This window comes from Athene cunicularia (genome assembly GCF_003259725.1).
Source record: "Athene cunicularia isolate RWA chromosome 1 unlocalized genomic scaffold, athCun1 chr1_part1, whole genome shotgun sequence".
In the NCBI taxonomy this organism is placed as follows: domain Eukaryota; kingdom Metazoa; phylum Chordata; class Aves; order Strigiformes; family Strigidae; genus Athene; species Athene cunicularia.
Window position 1 is genome coordinate 48472624 of NW_020799091.1, and position 19853 is coordinate 48492476.

General features: G+C 37.4%; 1 pseudogene; it reads left to right on the forward strand.

Annotated features, from left to right (window-relative positions):
* Positions 1 to 744: 744 nt before the first annotated feature.
* Positions 745 to 15039, forward strand: LOC113491316 (annotated as a pseudogene).
* Positions 15040 to 19853: the final 4814 nt, after the last annotated feature.

The following is a 19853-nucleotide window of genomic DNA, read 5'->3' on the forward strand; positions in this document are numbered from 1 at the left end:
GGAATTTAAAAGCTTGTTTTCATAAAATAGTATTTTTTAATATTATATTCACTTCATGTTATTATATTTTATGATTGTCTTTGTTCCATATTTGATATGATTTGTATAAAGGAAATGATATTTCAAGCCATAGACTGGTATATGCTGGGAAGCCTACCACCTGCAAAGCAGTTTGGCAGAAAAGCTGCGGGACGTGGTGGACACCAAGTTGAACATGAGCCAACAACGTGCTCTTGACGCAAAAAAGGCAAATGATATTCTGGGCTGCATTAGGCAAAGTATTGGCAGCAGGCCAAGGGAGGTGATCCTTCCCATCTACCCACATTTGTCAAGGCCACATCTTCAGTACTGTGTCTAGTTCTGGGCTCCTCAGTACAAGAGATACATGGACATACTGGAGAGAAGGAGGGGAGGGTAACAAAGATGATGAAGGGACTGGAGCATCTCTCCTATGAGGAATGGCTGAGAAAGCTGGGACCATATAGTCTAGAGAAGAGGAGCCTCAGGAGAGATCTTACAATTGTGTATAAATACCAGGAAGGAAGGTGCAAAGAGGGAATGAGATTAAGTAAAAAGCTTAAGGAGCATCAGATACTCTGAGAAAGAGATACCCCGGTGGAACCCTGCTCTGCCTTCCCTGAGACAGAAACAGCAACAGTCACCAGAAAAAAATAAGAGCAAGGGGAGCCTGTATCCTCCACCTGGCCAGACTGAAGGCACTAGCTCAAAGAAAGGAGTGAATGGATGCAAGTACATGCTCATAGTGGCAGAAGAACTTCCTCCTTAATCACCTCACCTTTCCAGGTGCCTCTGTACAACAAGTATGACACTCTGGATGTGCAAGACCAGTCAGTGGATGATGTGGATGATGGCCCATCCACACCAGAGGCATTGCCAAGGTCAGAAAGGCCCACCCCCTGTATCATGATCACCTTCACAATGAAGAAAAGACAGGTTATATTTGTAGGTGACTGCTCTCTGAGGGAAACAGAAGGTCCAGTATGCTGGACAGACCCTACTCTTAAGAAAGTCTGCTGCCTCTTGGAGCCCAGGTTAAGGACATCACTAGGAAACTTCCTAACCTGCTACAGCCCGTGGACTATTACTTGTTATTGCTCTTCCATGTGTGTGGTGATGAAGGCACAATGTGTGGTCCAAGAGCAATCAAAAGAGTCTTCAGTGTCTTGGGACAGGTGGTAAGGGAATCTGAAGCATGGGTTATTTTTTCTTGTGTCATTCCAGTTGTGGGCAGTGACACTGGAAGAAACAGATGGGCCCAGCCCATTAATACATGGCTCCATGATTGGTGTCAGTGACTTAACTTTGCGGTTTTTTGATAATGGGGTGGCCTACATGGCACCAGGCCTACTAGTGTCAGATGGGATTCACCTTTCTCAAAGAGGGAAGAGGGTCTTTTCTCACAAACTAGTGGTGCTTATTGACAGAGCTTTAAACTAGGCTTGAAGGGGGAGGGGCTATAATATCAGGCTTGCCCATGACAAGCTGTGGGATGACACATCAACGTTAGAGGGATGGGGTATTAGTGGGACCCTCAGCCTGTCGCTCTGAGACATGCTGAGTACGCTGCAGCACACCTGAAGTTTTACAAAGATGAGTCAGGGTCACATCAAGGCAAACTGAAAGGAGTTAGTCAATAGGAACCCCTGGGAAACTGCCTTCAGGGACAAGGGAACAGAACAGAGTTGGCAGATCTTTAAGAACACCTTCCATAAAGCATAAGATCTCTTGATCCCTAGATGTAAGACATCTGGAAAGGAAGTCAGGACACCAGCATGACTGAGTTGAGACCTACTGGTCAAACTAAAGGTCACAATGGAAATACACAGACAGTGGAAGTAGGGACAGATGTCCTGGACACTGTCCAGTTGTATAGGGATGGGGTCAGGAAGGTCAAGGCACGACTGGAGTTGAACTTAGCAAGGGACACAAAGAATAATAATAAGGGCTTCTATAGGTACATCAGCCAGAAAAGGAAGGTCAAAGAACGTGTACCCACCGTTGATGAAAACAACAGGCAAACTGGAAAAAACAGATGAGGAGAATGCTGAGGTACTCAACAACATTTTTTTACAACCTAAGTCTGGATATCTAGCAAAGATATTAGAAACACAAGCTTTCTGAAACAGAAGATTTAGAAAACTTCAGTGAATCTTGAAGAAAAACCCAGTAAGAATCCATAACTAAAGGAAAAACAAAAAACAAAAACAAAAAATAGTTTGATTGAGCAAGTTACAGGGAGGAAAAAAAGAATTGTTAGGATTCTTATAAAATTCTGAAGAATTATTAAGGAAATTGAAGAGTGTGGGATGTGGGAATGGGTTGCTGGTTATTTATTTATTTTGACATACATGTCTTTTTTGTAAACTCTCAACGAGTGATGTAATCTTGTTTCAGTAATTTGGGAAATGTGTGCAGTATGTGCTTTATCTAATACAATTGTTTGAAAAGTGAAGTTATACTAAGAGGAAGTGTATGTGTTGATAAGCTAGGTACCTGACATCTTTAGCTGACCTAACTCAGATGGCCTGAGAACACATAAATCATGAACTAGAATCCAACCAAATACTACAGCCAGGTGATCAAAGAAGTAAAACCAGCTAGATCAGAATTTTAACAGGTACAATTTAAACTCTGGGTTGGAGATTTTTGCCTTTATAACTTAAGGAGGATATTTCTTGAAACATCCATAAACTATAACTCTGTAATGATACATCCACTCTTTTTTTTTTGGATAGAATGACAGAAAAGTGTAAGAGAGCAAGGTTTATAAATTAAACGATTTCAGCAATTAAAAAATGTATATTTCAACATGAAAAAAAGAAAAAAAAGCCTTCTTGCAGGACCATTCTGTGTTGGAGAAGTTAAAAAAGAACAAATTGTGCTATGACAGTAAGGAAAATATATATTGAGGCTCATCTATGCTAGTTATTGTCTGATAAATCTCTAGTAACACTTTTCCTAATATGTTCAATGGATTCTGTCTTCTGAGATGCTCAGTGATTTAAAAATCCAGCTGTATAAAGGACAGTTGACATGCTTAAACACTGTATGTGCTTAAGGCACCTTACCATATTGGACCCTATAAATGTAATGCATGGCTACTGTCTGTATGTTTATGTTGACAGGAAATGAGCTCTTGCCTCTGAACATAGTTCCAACTCAGAGGGATAGCCAGAATGTGAATTAAATCTGTAGAAAGCCATTACTTTTTTCATAAGACCAATCTGGTGGATCCTGACTAAAAGAGCTGTAGGATTAGTTTATTCTTCTATTACCTTTATATACATATGTTCACACTATACACCTTCATCATACACATTGGTGTTAACATTTATCCTGAAAACAATGGAATTAAAGGAAGCTTTTTTCTCATGATTCTGAGTCTGGTTAACTATGGTAATTGTTTGTCGTGGAGCAAGCTAAGACTGAAGTTCTGTTCTGTACTTGTGATTTGGGGGGTGTGTGTCTGTCTGTGTGTCTGTGTCTGTGTCTGTGTCTGTGTGTGTTGCCTGCAAAGTGAAATTTAAAATCCATTCTCCCAGTGAGTGTGTTACTGATATTTATCTTCTCTACCTGAATGCTTATATTCACAAAAGATACAAAGAGGGGTGTTTTTTTTAGATTTTGTTACATTTCTGTCAGATTTAATAAATAACAGCCTAATAGTTTAGAAGCTACAAGACAAACATACTACACCATGTGATAACAAGCATTTGAAGAAAAGTGCCCACACAATTAATTACTGTCCTCCACAAATTCTAGTATTTACATCTATCGGTCAGAATTGCTCCCTGGGCTTGATCTCACAGAATTCACATGCAGAGCAGCATGTGCATTAACAAGTGTAATTCAAAGCCCTGGAAGCACACAGGAATTGATATTAATGAGAACCCTGCTGGTTGTCACTGCTGAGAGCCTTAGTAAGGTAAGGCCTCTAAAAGAAAAAAGAACCCAAACATCCTATTAACATGAGAAAGATTTCTGGTTTGTTTGGTTTTTGTGGTTTTGGTTGGTTTTGTTTTTTTTTGGTTTTTTTTTGTTTTTTTTCCCTTTTTTTGTTTTTCCTCTGTGTGTGTTCCTCTTGTGCTTTGAGTAGTTGCAATAAAGGAAAGGAACAGCTACTCAGATGTAGATGGACAATCCAGTGTCTATCACTGAAACTGATCTGGGTCCTGACTTTTGCTCCACTCTCAGTAATGTTGAGGTCAGCAACCTTGTATCGTCTGTTGTTTGTCATGAAAGAGCATATGGAATAAGGATTTTTATTACCATATTCAAAATCAGCTCATTCTGAATATATCAGAAGGTACAGTCTATCATAGTTCCACCAGCCTCAGTAGAACTCTAACTATTAAATGTCTGCTCTGACAGCTGAATACCTTCACCTGGGGTTCTTACACTCAAAAATCATGCTGTAAACCAAAGGAAACATGCCATATACACAGACAAGAAAGTATTGCTAGCCTAATTAACGTTTTAACAATTTTATACCTAGACTGTTACTGAAGACCTAGACTAATATCAAACTACCTAATTAGTGCAGAGAAATCTAGTTCATAATGCAGTCAAAATTGTTCTACAAAGTATAACAATATCTTTTGCTTTTTGTTGGTGTTATGTTCATCAAAATGTTTCTCTTGATCATAATGCTGCTGTTTCAAACAGGTACAGGAAGGGGAAGTTATGAAGAGTTGTCATCATGTTACAGAGATTGGTCAGACTTTTATCGTATGTAGACAACTAAAAAGCTGGGGACAGGCCAAGCAATAGTCACCTGACCTGTAAACAAGTGTGGAAACACAGCTCAGGCCAAGGTAAGCCCAAACAAGTCCTGAGACTCTGCTCTCTTAAGTTCATTAAAAAGCCTATGGACTTTTACCAGCAAAGTCAAAAATATTATCTACCTGGCTAAAAGCTTTCATTAGATTTCTAACAGCAGTGGTCTACTCAGCAACCGAAACCAGTAGTTAGTGTAATCAGTAAGATGAGGTCATTAAGAGCCAGTATTGTTTCAAGTGTTTTCCTTCCCAGTGAACCTCAGTATGCAGTGACTTCCTGTAGTCTACAACTTCAGCTGGTTTAAATATTTATGTGCATATGTGTGTGTACATACATTCAAACAATGCTATTTCCAGTTACAGAAACATTTAATTGCACTGTATTTATTATTGTAAAAGATAACATATTAAAAAAATATTTTTGTATATGTAAGATGTTGAAGTCCTTGATAGAAGTGGTGCATTCTTATCCTTGTCAGAAGTCACATATTAACAGAAATAACTTGATGTACAGTTCTGAGAAAAACCATATACAGTAGCTGACACAGAAGTAACCTATTGTCTCATCATCACAGAACTCCAGTAATAATTTCAGTCATTGGATGTGGGAAATCAGACTGTTTAAATTACCTTAAAGTACATTTTGGATTCACAGAAACTTAAACAATTATGCGTTGTCACAGGGCAAAACTGCTCAGCTTGCACAGCTTAAATCAAATCAGGATCAAAGTTGTTTATTCATTTATTATAACAACATTCAATTAACCAACAATCAGTGAACTGTACTTTCAGGATCGATGTTAACAACACAACAGATAAACTGCAATGCTAGATACTCACAAAATGCAAATATGCACCTACAGATTTCAAACACCCTTCTATGACTAATAAACTCTAAACTGTCTTTCCTCCCACACACATATTCATGTAGAGATACACTCCTAACACAGCAAATGTGGGTTACAAGCACAAACCCCATCTTCTGGGAGTGCAGGCTGTCCTGTTTACACACACCTCCTGTGTTTACAAACAGCTTTCATGTTTGTCCTTATCTCTTCCAACAATCCACTAACAGAGCAAACTGGTGAGAAAGACCCCATTGAAGTCAATACACACATCCAAGATCTGGTATCCTGCAAGGAAACATAGACAGTTCTCAGTGGAGGATACTCCTTCAAGCCTTGGCAGAGGTCTTGATGCTACGAGGACAATTCTGGCAGTGCCAAACCAGATGTGGCTGCCACTTTTACCACTTTCCTTCTATAAGATCTCACCTCATAATTATGAACTGCCATGTTTCTTTTATACTTCTTTTCAAGTTGACTCCTTGACTTCCCCAAAAATGTCTCAGTAATCTGGTTACTATTTAATTTGGTTGATTGTCCTCTTAAGCAAATCTTTTGCTTGCTAAAACTCTTTATAGTTTTATGAGTTAATGGGCAATTGCTGCCTCAGACCAGGCAGGTTTGGGCATTGTGCTTATACACACTGTTTGCACTCCCACTTCTACCTTATCAGCTATTGTTACCCAGAGGAAGTTGTGTAGACTACGCTGTAGCACATATTAAACATGTGTCTGACAACTGATAGTAAAAGATAGGATTCTCCATTCCTTTCAGGCTCATGGCTTATTAGATGAAGTTGCAAAACTTTGTATTCTTGTGCAGAATAAATCAATACCAGCTATAATAATTATTAACCCAACCCCCTCTCCAATTTAAGATAACCCTCACATTCATGGACAATATCCAGCCAACTTTAGTGTGAATTTTTTTCTGTCCTTCAATTCACCACACTGTTTTATTTTATAAGTCTAAATTAAAAAAGGCAGTTAAAGTGAAGGTTATGACCAGCCTTTGGTGATTGATCTATTTTCAAAATGGAAAAAAGACCCACAAAAAAACCAAACACAAACACACACACACCCCAAACCCTCCAAAACAAAATACGAAAAAATTAAGCAACCCAAAAAGCTCTTTCATTAAAAAACAAGACTAAGAGCCAGAAGGGTAGAGTAGAACAGGCTATACGCACAATTAGCTAATAATGTGGTGGCTTATACATTCAATTAATCAATGTATTTTATATAAGGCTTTTCTTACATTTGAGAGACTAAGGAAAAATTCTACTCTTCAGAATGCCTAGCTAATTAAATGAAATTCTCTATTCCCATACTTAAATTTCATTCCGATGTTGCTGGATTGATAACATTCATCCGTAACTTAAAGAGGAAAAAAAAAAAACAAAACAACAAACCCCCACACAGAAAACAATGGTTGCAGTTATTGCATAACCCACAGTCAGATTCTGAACTTTCAGTTAGATTTATGTTTTTAAGAACTATAAACATGCTAAAGGATGAAAATACACCCACAATAATTAAGAACATTTTGATTTAAGACTACAAACACTAGGTGCTTTAATAGTAATTCAGTTTTACATGGCATCAGTATTTATGTTTACTGACATACTCATATATTCCTTAGGTGCTGACTAACCCTGATTTTTCAAAGAATTAATTACTTTATCTTTTTACATTTCTGATGGTTTTATTTCTTAAATTAGGTATTTTTGTATTCAAAATCTGGAGCATCATTTGCAGTTGTGAGTTCTGTTGTTTTATTTTGTCTGGGAATCTAATTATAGTTGTTAGATCTGTTAGTAATTAATACCCTCACTTTTTAAAAAATCATGGTTGTTCAGATATAGCATAATGAATCCTCAAAATACATAGAATTTGAGGTATGTGTTCTTTCTAATAAAAGATTTTTTTTCTTATCTAGGAAACAGAAAAAATTATAACGCAGCAATGTTTCATGAAGGATTTATGTTTTGAATTCTTTTAACTCATAATCACTTGCAAATTCTCAGAAAGCTCATCTTGTCCTCAAATGAATGACCTAGATATATCTCTAGGCACTAAGACGTCTAATTTGACATTGTCTTATTCAGAACAGACAGTTCCTATAGCAAAAAAGCCATTTCAGGACAGGAATTAACATCGTTAGATGTTGAATTGTTCCCTTCAAGAACCTATCCTCTTCCATTGCATTGAAAGTTCAGATGAAATGACTGTTATAAAGTTAGGTAAAATATATCTAGTACTGGGGTTTATGGAACAAGGTTAAACAGTATATCATTTTTATCACCTTTGTAGAGGTGTTGGTTAAAATGATGGTATGAACTTTGAGATCAAACATGAGAAAAAGTTAAAAACAGGACCACATTTCATCTGAAAGGTTTAGGCATGTCTGAACTGCTACATGCTGTCTTCAGTCTTTGAAAAAATGTGGATACTTGTGGATATTTTGTTTTGCACACATGGAGGACAAATGCAAACAAATTTTCAATTTGCAGATTGTCAAGGCTGGCATTGGGTCTGAGGTGCTGGGAGCTATCGGTTAAGGATCAGGCCCAGTGAGGAAAACCAGGATCAGACACTATCCTGGGATGGCCAAGAAGGGCTACAGGGATGGGGTTGTACAAGGCCAGGCCAAAAGCCCTCTAGTGGGGTCTGGCTCAGCAGGACCAGGCAGGGCAGACCTGCACCACAGCTCAGGCAGGGCCAGCAATACCTTCAGCTGAAGGCAGCATTCAAGGGCTGGGGGTGGACCCCAGCTGCAGCCATTCTGCAGCACATCCCGGGGGTCTTTCACCACCACCACGGTCTGAATGGAGTCCACCCTTGGCTGCACTGGCTCTACCTTGTCCTTGAGCACCCAAAACCAGCACTCTGGAGAATAGAATACTCTGGGCATAGAATGCTCTCAGGATGCTTCTACTGATAACCTTTGCAAGTACCTATATGCATCAGTGCAGCTCTATCTCATTTCACATTAATTGTTGCTCTTTTTTTGAGAAGGTCTCTTTGACAGGTAAATTCATTTTGAAAAGGACTGGCCTCAAGGCTAGAACTTCTTTATATCAGGCAAAATTGCTATTCTTGTGATTTGCACATCAGGAATCACAAGAGTATGCTCACAAATGTTTGATTCTGTAGTTCTTAATAACACTGAGTAATTCTGAAATCAAGAGTAACTATATGAAAGCATCAACCGTAAAATGATTCACTGTCATCAGACTTCCGAAGGTACATCCTGATTCTCTTACAGTGTATGCAAATTACTTCTGTATTTGTCTGTAACCATGAGGTGAAAAACAAATTAGAGATGTTTGTTGCAACTTACTCTGCTTTTCATAATTAATCTAAATAAAATCTTCTTCCACTGTTCCCTTATTGACCATCAAAATTTTGAAGGTATTTTTTTGGTATCTCATATGATTTATGCTTGTCTATGTCTGTACTTGGAAAGTTAGAAGCAGCATAAAGAGTTCTTTCTCATATACTCAGCTTGCAAGGTAAAAAAAAATACCTAAAGGTTAAATAACTGCTATTTAATTTATTTACAATCCTGTATTCTCTGTGGTTATATTTCAGTCATATTTCTGAAGTGTTATTGAACATTAAAGTAAAATTTCTCAATGATATAATATCATAGTGTAACTGCGTTCTGTGTTCAAATACTAGCTCTTTTGTGTCTGGTCAACATAACTTTCTGGCTTCCAAGGCTCCTCTTCATTTATTAGTGAAATGACTTAGAAGTTTCTTGGGTTCCTCTTTTTTTTATTTAGCTAAATAATAGGAACAAAGGGATAATGCAACAATTTTCTAAGAAGTTCTTAGGAAATCATCTCTTATTAATGAAAAGAAAAAGTATCCCAACTGCTATTGGGATAAATTCTATAAATTCTACAATTAATTGACATGTCTATTTAGCACAGGTGACCTAACTGAATCACAGGAACTCTTTCAAAAAAAGATTGGATTCATCTAAGACAGTGTTGTCACGGTTTAACCCTTGTAGACATGTAAACAACACACAGTCATTCATTCAATTCTTTCCAGTGGGATGGGGGTGAGAATCAGAAGGGTAAAAGTGTGAAAACCCATAGACTGAGATAAAGACAGTTTAAAATGGAAAGACAAAGCTGCACATGCAAGCAAAGCAAAATAAGTTAATTAACTGCTTCCCATCAGCAGGCAGGTATTCAGCCATTCCTAGGAAAGCAGGGCTCCATCATACATATCAGCTACCTGGGAAGACAAAGGCCATGACTGTGAATGTTAACCCCTTCCTCCTTTTTCTTCCAGCTTTTATTGCTGAGTACGGTCATATGCTGTGGAATATTCCTGTGCTTAATTTGAGTCAGCTTTCCCAGCTGTATCCCCTCCCAACTTCTTGTGCACCCCCAGCCTGCTCACTGATCAGGCAGCATGGGAAGAAAAGCACTGCTCAGATATAGCTAAAGCACTGGTGTACTATCAACACCGTTTTTATCACAAATCCAAAACATAGCATTGTAGAAGCTACTATGAAGAAAACTAACTATCCCAGCCAAAACCAGGACAGCCAGTTACAATACTTACATACATTAGTGGTATTAAAAGATGAATCTCATTATATGTCATGCCATTGTGCTTACATTGGCAGGGAAAGAGTGACTGCTTCTCAGATACAAACAGAAGTGTATTTATTAAATGCTGTAATCATCCATAGACAAACAGATGGCTGCTATTCAAGCAGGGCAAGGCAGTGATTATACACATCTGTACAATACCAATAAACTCTAATATATCCGGAAGCAATTAACTGCTCTTTTAGAATAAAGCAAAGAGTTACTCAGAACAGCATTCATTTCATTATTTGGTCAATTTTACATAGAAGTTGTAACTATGCATGGATGGTTTTCATAATAGTGAACACAGTAGTCTTCAATGACTGCATACTGTATGGTGGTATCTACAGCTCATACAGAAGAATCTTGTAATTAATTTCTGTCACAACCCACCCACTTTTTCTGATTTGCTGTTAACAGGAATTTGCCTCAAGATCACTTGGCACAATTACTGCCCAGTACTTTCTTAGACCTTCACTGGTCTGAGCTGCCAAAAATATTATCCAAAAATCACACATCATATGTACAGGAGAGGAAAACTGAAAGCTCTTGCCTCAAGAATAATGCTCTCCTGTGAGCTTTCATGTACTGGCATCTATGTCTACTACTGAACTTGAATTTCACAATTCATAGTACAGAAACAAAAGTTCAGCCATCTGGATGGTTATGTTGATGGATTATATTACCCTACCACATTCTGCACAGCTTTTCCAATCAGCCTTTAAAGAGCTAAATTCCCTCTCTAGAATTAAAATCTATTGGCAGTGGATTGTTGTTAAAGTAAATTATTACACTTTGCCTAACCTCATTTTCGTTAACATCCAACTGCCTTTTACTATCCAATCCAGCAAGATATTATCTACTCCCAGATTTTGACTTATACCCAAAAGGCACATCCAAACAGTGGACTCCAACTGCCCACTGTCTTAAACAGTTGTTTTGTCTTGGCTCCATTTTGGAACACCCAAATAGTTATGTCCAGAGAAAATTTTCTATACACAGGATTAGCTTTAGGCAACAGGGAGGTAAGTTAGTTAATAGACCTCAATGTTTGAAACAGATTCTTTATTGGTGTGTTAACTTCTTTCTGTAGTGATATTGTCATGGAAATCCAGGTCAACAGAGAATATCACCTTATTCAGTTTGACTTTATGCATATAATACACTATTATATTTCATGCAGTTATGTGATACTAAGTCCAGTTGTACTAGATATCTTTATTTGTATTTGCATAAACAGAACAGATCTCTTTTGCCTGGACATAAGTCAGCTTTGGTTTAGAAGCCACATGACTGTGTTAATGTAGCGCTCTGCGAATATGCTGATCATGAGGGATTTCCCTGTTCACTAAAGCAGGGACAAAGCCTCAAGAGAAGACATAACTTTCATCCCATTGGGTACAAGACAAATCAAAGAGTGTGCATCTGTGTGTAACCTTTTAGGGGTAGTAAATACTCCCGATCCCCCAGTAAGCCACTTTATATTTTTCTGATCTAAGCCAGAAATTAATCTAATTAATTTGTCTTGTTCTAAACCATTAATCTCACAGATCTTGTTTTAATTTGTTAGGGTTTTTTTATATTTAATAAATCTGCAAACTTTGAATCACTTTTAAATTTTCTCAGCAAAGATTTTCCAAAATCAAGCAAGACATGACTAAGCCCAACAAACTATTTCTCAGGGACTCCATGAGAGCAGGTATCTTCTCATTATAACTAGGTTAGGTATTTATCAGCAAGCTAGTTTTTTCTCATCTAATATACATCCTGTCAATTCCACATAACTTACATTTTTAATGTTATATATATGAGGTAAGTCATCTGCTCTGCAGTTATCCAACAATATTGAATCTTTGTGGTTACTTCCATCAACCAGATAAAATCCTATAGAAAATAAATCTACAAACAGCAGAAAAATTAAAGGACTTTAAATTTCCCTTCAATAAATATATAAAGATACACTTAAGTGTCCTGGTTCAGCCAGGACAGAGTAAAGTTTTCCCCAGCAGAGAGAGAGGGGGAAGGGATCTCCAGCCGGGTTATTCATACCATGCTGACGTCAGGTCCAGGGGCGGTCACCTTTTCCTTGCTCCTTGGTGGGTTCGGGAGGGAATTTGGCTTTCTGTAGACCAGCTAGCGGTATTTCTCTGTATATCATTTGTCTTGTTCACTGTTATTGCTGTTTATTGTTGTTACCATTGATACTGTTGTTGTTCAGATTGTTCTATCAGTCTGCTTTATTAAATTTCTTGTTATTTTAGCCGGGGTCTGTGTTTAACTTCCAGCCCAACCGGTGCGGGTGGGGGAGGGGCAACAGCCACGTGCTCGCTGATCCCAGCAAGGATTAAAACTTGCACGTTAAGTAAATCAGCATTCTTGATATTTATACAGCATAAGTGTTTATAGGTCCAAATTAAGGAGTCCAATCTTGTATTATCTGGCTGAAACATGATTAATAATGCTAATTTATAAGGATAAAATTATTTGTTAATGAAAAAAAAAATCTGTGATTATGTAAACTGAAGATTAAAATTGGGAAAAAAGTATGATCAAATAGATTCAGAGTCATGTCAAGTCCAACTACATTACTTTTCTACAGGATATGAGTGAGAGATGGAAAGGGAAACTTAAAAAACAAATTTTAAGGCTTTATTTGGTTTTGAAAACTAGGATCGAAACAATCAAAAATATCCCAAACTATTAATCCAGCATACTGCAAGAAAGAAGGAATATACTGTAACAGGGATTTCTGAAAAGCACAAGCCTAAAGAAGACAATTAAAGCTTCAGGGGTAAAAACAGGGGACTGTATAGGAATTCGGTCTTGACAAGTGGATAGAACTGATTTTACAGTATTAAAAAAAAAGAAAGAAAAGAGTTGTTGTCAGCGTTTGTAAACTATGGTGAAAATTCAAAAGAGAGATGTTAAAAAAGAGTCACAGTCTTTGTAAGAAAGTGAACGCAGGACAGAGAGACAAATTCATTCATCATAAGGCATGCTGTGCCTGATCATTGCAACCACTTCTCTGTAGCAGGTCCTCCTTCACCTCCAGCAGAGAAAGCTCTGCTTTTTGATTTGCCACTCAGCACATTTTGCACAATTTATGTAAATATTCACCTGCATAACTCATACTGTCAAGACTGCAGACACATGAAGAGATGTCTGGGGCATAGACTAGCTTTCTAGAGGTGTCAAATGTAATCTAACTAAAGCTGCAATCAGTTTTGAAGAATAATAATTTACAGTAAGAAGTTCACAATTATTTTGAATAAGAAGTGTGTAGGGACACATCAACTTTCCCACACTAATACTGTTCTGTTTCTTTATTGCGCTATTATTCCAATGAAGTTATGACATAGGGGACAATATGAAGTGAGAATGCGATAAAGAGTTTTGATTGTTTGGGAATCTATTAGATTTTGAACTTCAGACACATTAAGAACCATCAACATGTGTGGGAAAAAGATTGTCCAAATTGGAAATTCAGTCAGTATTTGTTTACTGGAATAACTCTGTTCTGTTCTTCAAGGAAATCAGAGGGATAACAAAGGCCTGGAAGTGCAAAGTCTTCATGTCCTTTATAGTAGGCTGTTCAGAAATTAATTTCCATTTTGTAATGTGATTTTCATTGTATACGTTTCAGGAATAGTACCTTCTTGACTGGCGCACTGTTATATATTTTTTAAAAGCTCATGTTATGAACTTTCACACTGTATAATTAAATTATAATATAAACTGCAGTTTTGACAGATTTTGGAGGTTTGAAGTTCAGATGTCAAAACAGCAATTTCGACAGATCTGAGTTCAAACTTGGATGTAATGCAGCGCAAGCTGCTCGAAACATCAATGAGGTATATGGCCAGGGAAGTTTTAACGAACGGACAGTGTGACTTTGGTTCCAAAAATTTTGACATGGCGATTTCAACCTTGAAGATCAAGAAGGTCGCAGACATCCTTCTGCTATTGCCGACGATGGATTGAAGGCTCTGGTGGAAGCAGATACACGCACAACTGCTTGAGAACTTTAAAAAGAACTCGGGTAAGCATATCGACTGTTTCTGAGCTTCTGAAGAAGATTGGAAAGTTGAAGAAGCTCGACAAATGGGTGCTGAACAAATTGAATGAGAATCACAGAAATCGCCATTTTGAAGTTTCGTTGGAGCTTCTTTTTCACAACCAGAACGACCTGTTTCTCGACTGTATTGTGACGTGTGACGAGAAATGGATACTCTACAATAACCGGTGACGATCGGCTCAGTGGTTGGACCGCGACGAAGCTCCGCAGCACTTCCCAAAGCCCAATCTGCACCAAAAGCAGGTCATGCTGACTGTCTGGTGGTCTGCTGCTGGTTTAATCCATCACAGCTTCCTGAATCTGGGTGAAACGATCACGGCGGTGAAGTGCATCCAGCAAATCAATGAAATGCACCAGAAAACTCAACGGCTGCGCCCAGCACTGGTCAGCAGGAAGGGTCCAATCCTTCTCCATGATAACATGCGGCCACACGTTGCACTTTCGACGCTGCAACGGTTGAATGAGCTGGGCTACGAAACTCTGCCTCATCCACCGTACTCACCAGACCTCTCACCCACTGACTATCACTTCTTCAAGCATGTCCACATCTTCCTGTGCGGGAGATGCTTCAGAAACCAAGGGGAGGCTGAAACTGCCTTCAATGACTTCATTGCTTCCAGAAGTCCAGAATTTTATGCAACCAGAATAAATATGCTTGTTTCTCGTTGGCAAAAATGTGTTGATTCTAATGTTTTTTATTTCAATTAATATATTCTGTTCTGAGCTGAGATATGCCACTTCAAACATACAGGTTGAAATTGGCAATTAATTTCTGAACAGCTCATAGAAACTGCCTGTCACTGGATTCACATTAGAGATAAACCAGGAAAGGGTGCTACTTACAAGACCTACATACAACTTAGTTTTTAGTTCATTCCCTACTTCTGATATGTCCACTTTTCCAAGTGAATTTTTCCAAGATAAAATGATACTAACTCTAAACTGTGTGAGTATAAACTGATGGACTGCCACAGGTTCCTGACATTTTTTTATTTAGTATTATCGATGCTGTCAGGGAGACTACCTCCCGTTCTGATTCTCCCCAGTAATTGAATGTATATATGTATGATTATGAACCTCATTGGGTTTATAGACTCTGAGGAGAATGTATTCTTTTCAGATCCTGCGCCCTCACAGATCCAAAACAAAATAATGATGTAGTTTCACTGAACTACTTGGCATTAACATACATGATAGAAACTATCAACAACAGTAATATTCTGTCATATTTCAACTTGCAATCAAAACTGAGGAAAACATTTTATGCAGAGTTTTATAGACTTTTATGCCTTGAATAATAGTCTTACAAGCTACAGCTGCTGAACAAGGGAGAGAGCCTATAATTTATCGTTTTCCTGTAAGGCTGGAAAACAGAACAAATAAAGACTCATATTTCAGTATTAACTGAACAAGGTCTTACTTTTATATCTGCCTGACAAATTGAAAATAATTCAAGAAACTTGACATCTGGGGAACTAATGTGATAAACTGAGCTTATTTCTGGCTAATGAAAGGCATACTGTTCTAATAACCATTATGGCTAATATTACCCCAACACATTAAGTGATAGGTAGGTCAAAAAACCATTGTTTTGTCTGGAGTTCAAACAAAAATGTGAATGATCTGGACTCAGTGATGTTACAGGCACATAAGCTTTTATATCCTAGGAAAATTCTAGCCTTTCTGTTCAAATTCTCAATACTCCAGTCCAATCTTATTTTCCACTTTAACTACTTTAGATATTCCTAAAGACTTTCACTACTGTAGACATGTTTCATTTAAACAGATATTGTACATTCAGCTATTTTTCAAAGGTAAAATGAACAAAAGAAAGGAAACGATATTGAAAATGTAAACTGAAATTAAAATAAATCTTTATGCTTTGTTTCTTCTTTCCCAACACTTTCATGTGAACATACAAATGTTTTACCTAGCACTGGTTACAAGTTTGAACTTCCCTGTTTAGCATATGTCAAAAATGAACTGTGGTCACCTTTTGGCATCCTAGACTCATGTCTGGATGGAAATCTGGTAGAGAATGCTGCAGCACTTCTTCAGCTCAGAGTACCAGTTTTGTTTTTAAAGGAAAATTGTAGATCAGGTCTTTATCTAATCTGAGATGTTGTACTCGTCTTAACTTTAAGTTTACAGAACAGTAGAAGGTTAGAATAGTAGTAAATTAGAGAAGTTAAGCAAAAATTCTTAAAGATCTCCTCATCACATAGACATCTTTCAAAGAACATGAAGGTTTTGAATATACTCAGGAATCATAAATCTCTCAGACCCAGCAGAAATTCAAAATTTAAGACACTTAGATAACAAGAAAAAAACCCAAACACAATGTCCTTGAAAAAAAACATAGTCTTTTCATAAATATTTCTGGAAGACATTTTTTACAACATAAGCAATTACATTTACAATGCATATTGGTAAAAATAAAAAGAAACAAACATCTTATGCTTTGTAACTTTCTGCTGATATCTTTTTGTTTATAGTAGAAAACATGCTGCTTGCAGTGACAGTCCCATTAATTTATTTATTTTTTCCTTCCCCCCCACCCCCCCTCCATTTGTTAATGTTTCTTTTGTATATGCTGTAAACCTAAGTGATTTAGCTTATACTGCAATGTTGTTCAGAATCTCCTAGATGAGCATCCCATCATTGATGGTAATTGATGTTGGCTTCCATGGAAATGCTAATTTTGTAGCAGTCAGTGTCAATCAGTCTTCATCTGTTACATTCACATGAAATATGTGGTGGTCACTGTGAAGTCTCTAACAAGTAATCAAGCCTACTGACAGGAGGGGAAACTCTTAAATTACAGTTGTGTATGTAGATTCTTGGTCTTTTTTTCCCCTGTCATGATCATTTAAGCATTATTAGTGACAGCAATATGTAGCAGAATATCTTAAACTCAGAGTGTAAATTTCCTTGTGTCTCATATGCAAAAAGCAAGAAAACCTCTACTTTCAAATCTCAGGAAATTATTCAGTGTATAAAAATATAGTCTTCCACAATGGGATTGTATAAACATATACTTTAAAAAAAAAAAATCTTTGTTCTAACAACAGCACTGCTAGTACTACATGCATTCTCAGTATCATTTCTACAGCAGAAAAAATATTTTTTAAAGAGAAATAATGGAAAGATTAAAAGACTGCAAAAAAATACACACCAAACCACAAAGCAATATTTCTGTACTCTTAATCACTCCAAATTGGAGTAGCTGGAGTTACTACTTTTTTGACAGAACAGTACTAGCCATCTCCACAAATCTTTAAGGATAAAAATTGTCACTAAGAAGATGTAGTTCTTCATAATTCTGCAGGGCCTTCCAACAATATAAGTAATACTGATCTTATTCTAGAATGCCTCCTAGCTTCTTCAGTTACCTAAGATATTTAAGATGAAAATATGAAATAATTTACAATAGGACTTATTTACATCATACTGACAGTGTAAAATATTCAAATTGCATTTAAATTGGAAAAAGGCCCTTTTGGTCTCAGTAGAGCAAAAGATGTCTTAGGGCTTGTCTGAATGTTTTTGACAATTTTCCTCATGTACTTTAACCAAATATTCTTGACCATTTTTTAAAAAGCCTCTGATTATTTTACTTAAATTGGAAACAGTTCTTACACTGCACAAACTCCATAGCCATTGCTGAGCTATGTCTTGGTTTGTTCAAACTAAAGAAGAGAAAGCTAAGGGTCTAATTGCTGTCTTCAGTTACCTGAGGTGTGATTATACAGATGACAGAGTCAAAGACTTCTTGGAGGAGCAGAGCAAAACCCAAAACTGGACCAGTTTGCCCAGGCAGGCTGTGCGACCTTCTTCCTTAGAGTTATTCTTAATTTAGCTGAATGAAGTCTGATTAAATTTGTTAGTCCTAACCTGAGTAGTAGATTTCACTGAATGATCTCTCCCTACAATACTAAATCATTAAATACAGATCTTACAGAAACTGAAAAAAAAAAAAAAAAAAAAAAAAAAAAAAAAAAAAAAAAAAAAAAAAAAAAAGTTTCTATTCAAAGGATACTGATTTAGCAGTTTTTAAAGTTTGTTTGGTTTTTGTTGTTGGCTTGGGGGTTTGTTAGGAGTGCATTCTTTTTTTTTCCCTTCACTGAACTTTTAAGGTGAACACTGGCTAAGGTTCAACAGGTTTTTCTTTTTAAACATGGATACACCTAAAATAAGAAGACAGAAGGAGACATTGAGGCTGTGCTTCTGCTGTTAAACAAAACACAGGTAGAGACACAACCTTTAAAATCTTTTTGATGCTAAGAGAAAATTGTCTTTCTGGTTTTTGTTTTGTTTTCTCTTGCAGCCCAACCACTTTGGTATTGGTAATTTATGAACTTCAGATTCCACTTTGCAAGCTGGAAGAAGAGGGGAGCATGTTGATATATGGGGTGGTTGAGGGTGCAAGAGTCCCAACTTGTCTGGTCAGATTCTGGGGTAATGGTTTTAAACTGAAAGACCATAGATTTAGATCAGATATAGAGAAGAATTTCTTAACTGTAAGAGCGGTGAGACACTACAACAGGCATCCTGAGAAGTTGTGGCTGCCCCCTCCCCAGAAGTGTTGAAGGCCAGGTTGGATGGGGCTTGAGCAACCTCATCTAGTGGAAGGTGTCACTGCCCATGGCAGGGGGTTGGAACTAGATGATCTTTAAGGCCCCTTCCAACCCAAACCATTCCACAATTCTATGATTCTATCATTTTATTGTATAGTATGTATTAGTTATGGAAATTGTATTGGTTTTAGAATCAAACGCTGTACAAACTGAATAATTCTATATTGACATAGAGTAGCACTGGTTGTGAGAGCAAAATAAGGAATTACAGGACACCCTCAGACCTATATTATTTATCGTGGGGCAAAGACCAATTAAAGGAGAGAACAGTGTTCAAGAAAATCTTCTCATTTTCCAGCCTTGACTAGAAGTCTTGAGCCATAAGAGGGCATGCAATATCTTTCCTGGACTTTTGAGTGATAACTTGCAAATCAAGGGATCACAGAATCATTTAAGTTGGAAAAGACTTTTAAGATTATCGAGTCCAACTGTTAACCTAAGACTGCCAAGTCCACTGCTAAGCCATGTCCCTAACTGCCATCTCTTTTAAATATCTCCAGGGGTGGTGAATCCACCACTTCCTTGGGAAGCCTGTTCCAATGTTTGGTAATCTTTTTGGTGAAGAAATTTATCAACAAATCCAGTCTGAACCTCCCCTAGCACTACTTGAAGCCATTTCCTCTTGTCCTACCAATTGTTACTTGGGAGAAGAGGCCAACACACACTTCACTACAATCTCCTTTCAGGTAGTTGTAGAGAGTGAGAAGGTCCCACTTCAGTGTCCTTTTCTCCAAACTAAACATCCCCAGTTCCCTAAGATGCTCCTCATAAGACTTGTGCTCTAGACCCTTCACCAGCTTCATTGCCCTTCTTTGAATATTCTCCAGCACCTCAATGTCTATTGTAGTGAGGGGCCCAAAACTGAATGTCAGTTTCCAGAATATC